We start from the raw sequence: 11,754 nt of genomic DNA, 5'->3' as shown, positions 1-11,754 counted from the left end.
GAATTTTTGGCAAAAAACACGTATAAAATACTATGTCGCGAGTGTGTTAGATAAAAACAGAAAATCACGGTATCGAATCCCCTTAAAGAAAATAAACATAGCATAATCAAAACAAACAAAATATTCTGATTTTGTTAAGAAAAATTATTCTTTATTTTAAAAGCACATAGATGTTTTGCGCGTTTTCTTACACGCGCTCGGCGTGTTCTTAGTTCTTACACTCGCGTTATTTGCGAGTGTAGGCATGTAGCAACATGTCACTACACCAACAGCATATCTCACCGTTTCATATTAGATGGTTCACATCAAAAATAGAATATTTGATAAACAAAATCTACGATTCTTCAATACAGCAGTTTTTTCCCAATTAATTATTTGTGTATTTAGACTTTTGAGTTGAATAATTTTAGTTGGTGTCTGTTGTTATCCCAGTTGTTACCTACACCTTGCAGTATACAACAAGTTTATTTTGGTAAGTCTTATGTTGCTACTTATTTATATTTATAGTTTCATTAATTTAACTTTAAATCTACCGATAGTTTTAAAGTTGCAATATACATTAACTTACTTATTTTTTAAAAGCTATGTTTGTTACATTTCATTGTAATATTTATTTCCAAGACCTAAATATAAATTAGCTTACCTATAAATCTTGATTTTTTAAGTAAATATAAATAATATCATCTATATTAATTAATATTATTTTTTTATAAAAAAAACTTGAAAAATGTGTTTGTTTTATAAAACTATATAAAAGTAAATATCTTGTTTAGGAAGTTTAAAATTGTTTGGGATGGATATGATAATGAATGATGCTTATGATGCAAATGATGCTTATGACAGCCAATTTTCAAAAGATGTATGTCCATTTGAAGAAGCTGAAAAATACTTAAACTCATCACTGCCTGCTAGTATAAAAAAAATATTCATTGCAAACGGATTTTCAAATCATTTAATAATATCAAAAATAAATGATAGTGATATTGAATCAACTGAACTATTTGCTAGGGATATATTACCAGATCTGATAGATGAGGATGAATATTCAGAATATTATGGTATATTTAAAAAAAAATGTAAAAAAGTTTCAAATTTTAACAGGATACAAAAAACTTTTAATGTGCATTTCGGATTTCTATAAAGAAAAGTTGGCTAAAAAAAACATTACTCATCTTGTAGCACCAAAAAGTAAAAAAAAGGCCATTAATAGTATACAATCACTCAATGAAGTTGATGATGTACCTTCTTCCAAAAAGTGTCGAGTGCAAGTTTTAAATGTGGATTTACCAGCAGAAAGAGCTGTTGTGCTAAAAAGAATAACTGACTGGGTAAACCTAAATTGTATGGATATATTTAATGACAAAGAGCTAAATATAACGTTGCATATTGAAAATAAAATTGTAAATAATACTGATGATGACGAATCAGGTAATGAAAATGATATTGTTGCAACAGTATTATGTTTTGTATGCAAATTACCAGTTAAAATATTGAAACTAGCAAGTCCGGGACATCCAAAAAGATGGGTATTTTCAAACTATTATAAACATGTAAAAATTCACAAGGGAAAATCTACAGCTACTAGTACTAGAAGAGACAAAAACAAAACAATACAGACCATCGATAAATTTATTAGTTGTGTGCCTAAAAAAATATTACCAATCACATCATTAACCAACCAACCAGAAGTCACGTCAAATATTGTAAAACCATCTAGTTCAATTGAAAATCAACAGGATTTTCATGAACGCAGAGTTATTGAGGCGGGTAACTCTTGTGTTTTAATCGTTCAAACGCCCAATACATTCAATGCAGTTGTTAATACTGAAGTTGAAGTTACCAAGTCTGAATCAAAATGGACTAAAGCAAAATATCAAAGATGTGAACGAGAAAAGCGGCGCAGAGAAAGAACTTTATTGCATGATAAATTACCCCAACCACTAATCACAAGTTTCTTTCCACTACTTGATAAAGTGAGTAAACTTATAGGTGAGAACACAAATTTACGTAACCTTTTTATTAAGAGCATTGAAGATAATAAAACATTGACTCTAGACAAAAAAGTACTAGATTCAAATACTTTACTAAAATGTTTGTATGAATGTGCATCAAAAAATCAACTGAATACTAAAAACAATAACAGATTTGATGACCAGCTAAAAAAGTTTTCTGTTTACTTATTCATTGTAGGAGGGAGACTACTTTATGAGACTTTACACAAAAATATGAATGATGCTTTGCCTTCAATTTCTACACTATTTCGTTTTCTTGATAACACTCAAAATAATGTAACTGAAGGTTGTTTTAGATTTGAAGAGTTGAGAGTATTCCTAATTAAAAGAAATCTGCCTCCTAAAATATGGATTAGTGAAGATGCGACAAGGATAACAGGAAAAATTGAATATGATACAAAGTCCAATAAAGTAATTGGTTTTGTTTTGCCTCTTGAAAATGGTTGTCCACTGTATGATTCTTTTCCAGCAACTTCGGCAAAAAGAATAACAGAATACTTTCACACCGGAATTCGGGCAAATTATGCCTATGTCATAATGGCACAATCACTAGATGACAAGGCTCCGCCATTTTGTGTTGCAATTTATGGAACAGATAATCGCTTTACAAATGAAGATATAATGAGTCGTTGGAACTATATGAAACTTGCAGCCGCTAGTCAAGGAATTGAAATTATTGGTTTCTCATCTGATGGCGATACACGATTACTGAAAGCAATGCAATTACAAAGTTTATCCATGTACGCTAGAGAAAGTAATTTAAATGTTGATGTATTGAATGACACAATTGAAACAGCTGAAACAGCAAATGATTGGTCGTGGTTTTCAATTGGGCATCCACCAATCGTATTCAAAGATGAAACTAACCGAGAAATATACATTCAAGATACTGTACATATTGGAACAAAACTTTGAACCCGATTCCTCAAACCTAATATTGTTCTTCCAATGGGAACCTACTTTGCCTCTGTAGATCATCTCATAGAATTAACAAGAAACTATACAAAAGATAAACATTTATTAACCATGACTGACCTTAAACCAGAGGACAAAATGAATTTTCAATCAGCCCAAAAAATGTGCTCTACCAAAGTTTTAGAAATCTTAAGTCAACTTCCAGATACAAATGCAACAGTGGCATATTTATCTGTTATGAACTATATTTTAGCATCTTTTTTAGACAAAGAATTAAATGTTGAAGAAAGAATATATAAAATATGGTTCAGTGTTTTTTTTTTGAGAATCTGGAGAGCATGGTTAAAAAATAAAAAAGAGTTCACTATTGGTAATAACTTTATTACTAATAATTGTTATAACTGTGTTGAAACTAATGCGCATTCTTTGATAAGGCTAGTAGTTCAATTTAGAGACGATACAAATCTAACTGCTGACATGTTTACTATTTGGAATTTCAGCAGTCAAACATGTGAACAATTTTTTAGAGCAACTAGATCTCTAACAACAACATTTTCAACTATAGTAAATTTTTCTATGAAAGGCATTATTTCTAGGTTAAAACGTATTGAAACTATTAATACTATAAAAACTGAATTAAAAAATGCATCTTCAAGTATTACTTTTGCCCGAGAAAAAAAACACAAAATCCATACCACCATATACTAATTTTGCTATTTATACTGAAAATAATATTCTAAGTATAATTAACAGGAGCTGCAATGATGCTAAATATATGGCAAAAAATCTTGGAATGAGTATAGATGATGATATAATTATGATGCAAAGACCTCTAATTACTAAAAAATTTGTAGATGAACTCGTGCTGAAATAGAAACTTCTGATGAAGAATCATCATATACAAATGTAGAGTTGTGTTCAGTCCAAGCATCTGTTGATCATTCTTCAGAAGAATTAGAACTTGATGCTGCTGAAGACTTAGACAACTTATTAATATTAGAAAACTGTGGAATGGGACTTAATTTAAAAGATTTTAGTAAGCAATTTATGAACGATGATGATTTGAGTATCTCTAAAATACCTATTAGTTCACCATTTGTAAACGTAATATTAACTAATAAGACATCAATGATAATAAAAAAATCTTCACTTTGTTGGCTTTTGGAACAACCACGCGACCGAGTTAGTAGTGATAGGTTAAGAAGATTTATTAATACTTCCAATACTAGACCACATCAACCTATTTCCTTTAAAAATAAGGCTAGAGTAAAAAAAAAAAAAGTCACACGTGAAGCAAATATAGAAAAGTCTGCTGAGGACAGTTCCTCACAATCAAGTGACCAACAATTAATTTTAAACGACGACCTTAGTTCTGAAAATGTTGATAGCAGTGATGATGCAAAAAATACAGAGACAATAAATATTAATATTGAACATTATTATGCTGTTATATATGACAATGGATGGTATATTGGACGAGTAATTAATATTAATGAAAACCAATATACAATGAAATTTTTAAAAGAGGAATTGGACAAATTCAAATGGCCTACCAATGATGACATTCAAGTTGTACCAAGAAAATATATATTTTATGGGCCTATAGAATTGATCGGGTTCAGCCCATTTGAAATAAAAAGATCAGAGAAACTAAAAATTATAAAAATGTACAAACAATTAAAATAACATTAATTGAAGTATTCTACCATTATATTATTATCATTAATATTAAATTATGTTTTACTTTATTATTCAGTTCATAGTTATTGTTAAAATTGTATTTTATTTTATTTTTAAATTTTTTCTATTAAATTACAGTATGTAGGTAACAATTGTATCAACTGTTTTTAAAATAAAATGTTCTATTTCTTTCATTTGAATCAAATTATGTAATATTTATTGGATTATTTATGATTTTATGAACTCATTGATCTATGTCATAATAAATCCCATACAAAATATTTATTTAATTTCACCACTTGGATTGATCATGAATTGTAAATTTTAAATTTTACTATACATAATATATTGGATAATATATATATATATACATTTTATTATAGGTCGATAATATAATATTTAGAGGTAAACTAGGACTCTGTGTTTTTCAATCTTTTTATATCATGACCAATATTTATCCCCGAATATCTTTTGTAACCATAGATAATATAAGAATACTATATCATCTATGATCGTGACCCACAATTCACATTATTAATTGTTCACTAATGATGTATGAACAATATAATTTGTTCCAACGAACATTATAGTACCTACTACCTATGTACTGATAATACACCATAGCCTACACTGATTTAATTAAATCATTTTTTATAGAATCTTAAAATGTAGGTATGTACAAAAATATTATCATAAGGAAGAAGTATTAAAAAGTGCATGACAAAGGAATTAAAAAGAAAGTCTATGAAAGTATGTATACACCGAGGTAGAAACATATGGAAGTTAAAATAACTATAGAGAAGAACACAGACATTGGTTAGTATTTGGAGTTTTAAGGAAGTACTGAGAAATATATGAAAGTACTGGGAAGTATATTAAAAAACTGGGAAATATATGGAAGTACTGGGAAGTATATTAAGGAACTGGGAAGTACATGGAAGTACTTGGAAGTACTGGGAAGTATATTAAAAAACTGGGAAGTACATGGAAGTACTTGGAAGTACTGGGAAGTACACGGAAGTACTGGGAAGTTTGTGGAAGTACACGGAAGTACACATCGTTGGAAGTCTAGTGTACAAAAAATTGACTCGTGGTTTGCCCCCCAAGAATTATGGATCACCAAAAATCTAAAATATAATTAAATGAGTTTTATCTAGTAGTTCGTTGTTATTACCTATTGTATTCAAAATTGCATATTAATTTAAATAAATCAAATAATATTGTGTAAGGATATAACTACTATATTATTACTACTATATTTAACTACTTAAAACTTACCCTTTCAGAACAATTAACAAATAAACCAATATCATTTAGTGACTTTGCTGTTTTATATTCATCCATATTTACTATTGATACTGGTGTGGACTAAAAATATAAAAGTAATTTAATATTTTAAACTATGACAGAACATTATGTTCTAATATAATATAATATTTATAAACATCTTACAATTGAACAATCTGCATTTGTATTCAAATTAATATTCAATTCTGATGAATTTTCGTTTATCACTGTTGCATTTGTATTGTCAGAAATAGCAACTAAATGAGTATCCTAGAATATAATTATGAATTAGTTACAAAAAAAAAAAAAAATTAATTATATATATTTGAAATTTAAACTCATATGTATCTTATCCAATTTACTTATTGTATAACATGTACAGATTGTAAATATATAAAAATTTTTTTCAATGAGAAAAAAAAAATTATAAATACTTACATCTAATGATTCAGGAATTTTGTTTTTAAAAAACTGTAAAATAGTTTTTGATTGTCCTTGTTCTTGCTTGAGTGCTTTTCTTTTCAGATTATTCATAGCGATTACTTATTAGTGGCCTTAATAACTACTAACTAGTAATAACTAGTATTAAACAAACGTTAAACAGTTAAGAATTTAACAGTTACAGACCAACAAACCACACTTGACACTATCACAGTAGAATATAATCAAGACTCAGTCTCTCAGCAGCACGATAGTATATGGTATAAAAGAATAATTGATAAAAGTATAAATAGAACAATATTACCCGTCGCTGTCGTCGGGTTATACATACACGCCATAGACATATACATATGTTTATATAATTCTGAGTAGATGTGGGATCGTTCGGTCGTCGGTGCGATAAGCACGCGACGATCACCGAATAGCGTCCCACAGCCGTACATAGAAAATACTAAAATAATATTAAATAATAATAAAAATAAAAGTATTAAAATCATACAATAAAAACATTTTTTTTTTTTTTTTTAAGGCCAAGGAGGGGGGGGGTTTGAACCCCTAAAACCACCCCCTGGCTACGCCACTGTAGGTAATTATACATTATGTTACCTACTACTATGTCTGCATATAAACAAATTTTCATTTTTAAGAAAATAATTAAATTATTTATTTGTAAATATAATTAGCTACCTACATACGACCTACCTACATAACATATTAATATATTTAAATATTATTTTACAACAATGTGTTTTTTTATTTTTGTGTCTGTCATCACCTTTTAGGACAATAAAAGTGATTTGATTTTCTTCAACAGTATCTTTTCTGTAAGGAAAGTGAATCTAGTTGGTACTTTAGGGGATCAAAAGTAAAATTTTTTTCAGTAGTTTTCAAAAGCACTGTGAAAAACAAAAGAAAAATCGAGAAAAATCAAAGAAAAACGGTAATTTGTACGCAAAATCTGTTTTTGAAAAAATTGATTTTAGTTTTTGGTGCAACTCTTAAACAAATGACTGTAGGTACATACAATTTTGACTGAATGTTTATATTAGGATTTTCTATATACCATAACATTTTCCAAATATTTTGACTTATTTTGAGCTCTTTACAGACATTTTTAGTTTTTTTTCCATAAATATCATTAAAATTTTATTTGTTGGTTAAAAAAGCTTGAAAATTTAATAGAAGGCTCCTAGTATATTGTTTCAAAGGCAGATGAAAAAAATTAAAAACCCATAGTCACAATTTTTTTTATAAGCATTTAAAGTTTAAATATTGACAAAATGACGAAAATTTGAAAATTATTTTGAGTTAGAAATTCTTAAAAAATTTTCCTTTTAAATCTATGATTTGAAAATGTAATACAAGATTTCTCATAAGTTTGTCTACCATTATCAAAAAAAAAAATGTCTACAAGAAACTCAAATTAAATTTTTATGAGCATTTGAAATTCATATTTTTATTGTATTTTTATAACATTTGATACTTTTTGATTCACTCAATTACTCGTAACGATTATCTTATTTTATTGTAATTAAAAAATGAATGGACTGTAGATACTTGAAAATTTCACTGAATATTTATATTATCATTTTTTATACACCATACAATTTTGAAAATAATTTGACTCTTTTTGAGCTGTTTATACAAACATTGTCAGTTTCGAGGTCAGTTTTCAATTTTTTTAGTTTTTTTTTTCTATAAATATCAATAAAATTGTATTAGGTAAAAATGCCTGAAAATTTAATGTAATGCTCCTAATATATTGTTACAATAGCAGTTGAAAAATATTAAAAATACATAGACACAATTTTTTTATAAGCATTTTAAGTTCAAATTTTGACAAAATTTATCACATTTAAAATTTAATAATAATTTTGTAGTTAAAAAGAATAAAGAAAACACCTGTGAAGTAAAATCTGTAATATACTTATGAAAATATATAAGTACTGGATTTGGATTACAATTCTGATGTAGTGTAATAAATTGCAAAATTAAAATTATTAGGTAATAATTTGTAATACTAATGGTTCTATAGTAAACAGCATCACTAGTAATAAATAATAATACATTTATAGAATATATTCATCATGTAAATATAATATATATATTTGATTACCATTATTACTCCCGTTATTACTCCTTGACCAGTACGGGGTCCTAGGTTTAGTAATCGCAGGTAATCGCCACTGGTCATGCCAGTTTAATTCTACCATTCGAAAAATCTTCAATTGGTTTATTTGCCATTGTTAAAATACTCTCATGATATCTATTAATTATAAAATAATACAAATAATTTTTGTGTATACTTATGTTGATAAAATACATTTAATTAAAATAATAATAACCGGGATAATAACTTTTATTAGAAATACTAACTGAATTAGTGGTCAATTTTAATTGATGTTAACATTAGAAACGGACTAATTGTATATTCAAACTTTGCCTAATTAATTCTATTATAAATATAGTACAATCAAATTATGTTTTATTTACATCAAATGGCACTATCTATTATAACAAATCAACATAAATTTTACTTTAAATCTGTCATATTATTATTGTTAATATATATTTACCGTAATGCATCTAATATTGTCATCCCATCATAAAAATCACCTTCAAATGTACTTCTTAAATTAACATCTGGATTCAAATACCGTAGCGCTTCAGCAGTATTAATATGATTATGAGTATTTGCAATAGTAATCATACTTAAGTATTTATTCTATAAACATGAAATATTAAAGTAGTTATTAATGGTTATATAATTTAAAGTTTAAATTTTTCAGTAAATTTCGAGGTAAATTTAAAGAATGTGTGATGTGCCTAGTGATGTAAAATTTTAGAAATTTTATAATCAAGAAATTTCTAAGGATAAATATCTGTACATTTCTGATAGGTATTTAAAAATTGAATTTTTATTTTATAAAACTTACTGTTTACCGGGCTTTTTACTGAAAGCGTGTAAAATAAAAATAAAATAAAAAATATTTATTGAATTTTAAAGTATATTTCATAACGTTAAAAATAATGTACTGTACAAATTGTATTAATTTAAATGTTTTGTTTTTCAACATAATTTATAAGTACAGAGGTAATGATAATATTTATAATATTTGCACAGTATTACCTATATTATTCTGTATTTGCGGTATCGCTATTTTATCATTACAAAAATGATGTTAATAAAAACAAATGGTTCAATTTTTTCCTTGGAAATTTCCTACTTACATCACTAGATGTGCCTACTACTAGGATAAATAAATAGTACCTAATTTCATGTTTTTTAATTGATTATATTATTATTTTTATTTTTATTTTTTTTTTTTTTTTTACAATATTTTACAAGCCTACAACTTAAATGTAATTACTAATGTTTTACCCACCTTCACAAAAGGGTCACTTTTTCTAGTAGATACAGTGTCTATTTTCACCCCGATTTTCACTAAAATTTTAATAGATGCTTGACAATTAGCCTCTTTTGTTTAACATCTATCAACTTTATGGTGGCAAACATAATTTTTTCTGTAAAGTAGTATCACAAAACATTTAGTTTACATTTCTGATTCATAAATATAATAATTTATTTACATCATATTTACTAGGTAACTACTTGCATTGAATATATGTTCCTTTAGGAACTGTTGTTCGTACATTCCACCTAGAATTCGTTTTTGTAGAAAATTTGTCTACCCACTTTCCAATATCGCGTATATTATTTAAATTCGACCAAACAATAGTTATTGAGCCATTTTCTACAATATTATTTTTAAAAGAGGAAGGCATTATATCATCAGAATTAATAGAAAGATTAATTTGAAATTAATTTATGGAACACTCAATTACACAATGTACTGTATGTACATGGACTATGAAGAAAATTCACCATGTCACCATACCAATTTAATTATTATCACACATTAAATATTAACAACAGTAACCCAGACAGCAAATGTTTGACTAGTCTGTCTGGGAAGGTTTCTACAAAATACCTTTCTGAGTTGCTAAAAATAGATATGTAAAAAATGATTTATTGATAACATAAAAAAAAAGTTATGTTTCATATTTGATACTTTATATACTCTTGATGACCTCATTAATATTTGAAATTCATTATTAATTACCGTAATGTATATAATAATAGAATTAATATATTTCATTATTAAATACATATTACACGAATATTACATGAAAATATCTTTAAAAAGTACTACCCCAAGAAACAAAAAAATATTTTTTAAATGTTAGAAAAAGGTACTGTAAAATTACCATAGTACTGTTTGATCGTGCAGGTCATAACAACTATTATACTATTCGTTAACTATCACATTATTATGTCTATGAAAGAATTAATGCTAGGGTATATCCAAAACTTGGTTTAATTTGTATTTGACTATGACAGTAACATTAAGTTATGATACTTATTCAGTTAACTTAATTTAGTCAACACTCTACTAGACGGAATTTTTAAAAAGGTAGGCAAGTGGGTATTGCTCCGCTGTACAGTAGGTTACAAATGGGTCACTGTAATGGATGGAGTTAAATTTGAATTCATTGATATAATATCATTGAATAAGAAAAACGATTCTGAGCTAAGACATTCAGTCAGTCTATGATAATACTAAGTATATTGGATGATATTTTTGTGAATTAAGTAGTTCACAGATAACTGATTTAAATTGAATATTATTTTAACTTTTCAATTCTTAGTTATAAAAATTGAAGATTTTATAATTTTTAATTACAATAATTGATAATTTTCGAGATTTTGTTGAATTTTGTCCAAATTTGAATTTAAAATGACTGTAAAAAAAAACTGTGTTAATATATTTTTTTTAGATTTTTGGTTACCTAGGTATTGAACCTAATAGAGTAATGTAATATAATTAAACATTTAGTGATAAAAAAATATGAAAACTTATAAAACAATAGTGGATACATTTGTTAAAGAAAATAGGAATGAAAAAAATCATTTTTAATTTTGAAAGATAGAAAGCATAATTACAAATGGTAAATAACATTACAAAGTTTGGTGGTTCATCTTATGAAAATGTATTAAAATTTAAAAGCAGATTAGAAAAAGTTACTTCTGAAGGACAATTTATAGGTAGGTTAGGTTAGGTTAGGTACTATAAAATTAATCAACTACAACATACTTATTGTTTAATGATTTCCTAATTTCATTAAAAATCTAAATATTTTATCGCACCAAATGGTGAACCAATGAGAAAGCCATATTTGTGTATGGGTTTTATTTGATGTGTAGAATGGTAATATGCTGCCCGATCAACGTTAGCAGCTGCTGTATAAACTAAACCATCGCTCCGGGACAACAGCACCATCACCGTATTATCACGTGCTATCATCGCATCATATTAAGTTGTACACAACACTTTGTTTATTTTGTTTTTATCACGCA

At 26.8% G+C, this 11,754-nt stretch overlaps 1 pseudogene; it reads right to left on the bottom strand.

Annotated features, from left to right (window-relative positions):
* Positions 1-8,412: 8,412 nt before the first annotated feature.
* Positions 8,413-10,148, bottom strand: LOC132940630 (uncharacterized; annotated as a pseudogene).
* Positions 10,149-11,754: the final 1,606 nt, after the last annotated feature.

This window comes from Metopolophium dirhodum, chromosome 3 (genome assembly GCF_019925205.1).
Source record: "Metopolophium dirhodum isolate CAU chromosome 3, ASM1992520v1, whole genome shotgun sequence".
Lineage (NCBI taxonomy): Eukaryota > Metazoa > Arthropoda > Insecta > Hemiptera > Aphididae > Metopolophium > Metopolophium dirhodum.
Note: the sequence above shows the minus strand (reverse complement) of the source record. Positions and strands in the feature narration are given on the sequence as shown.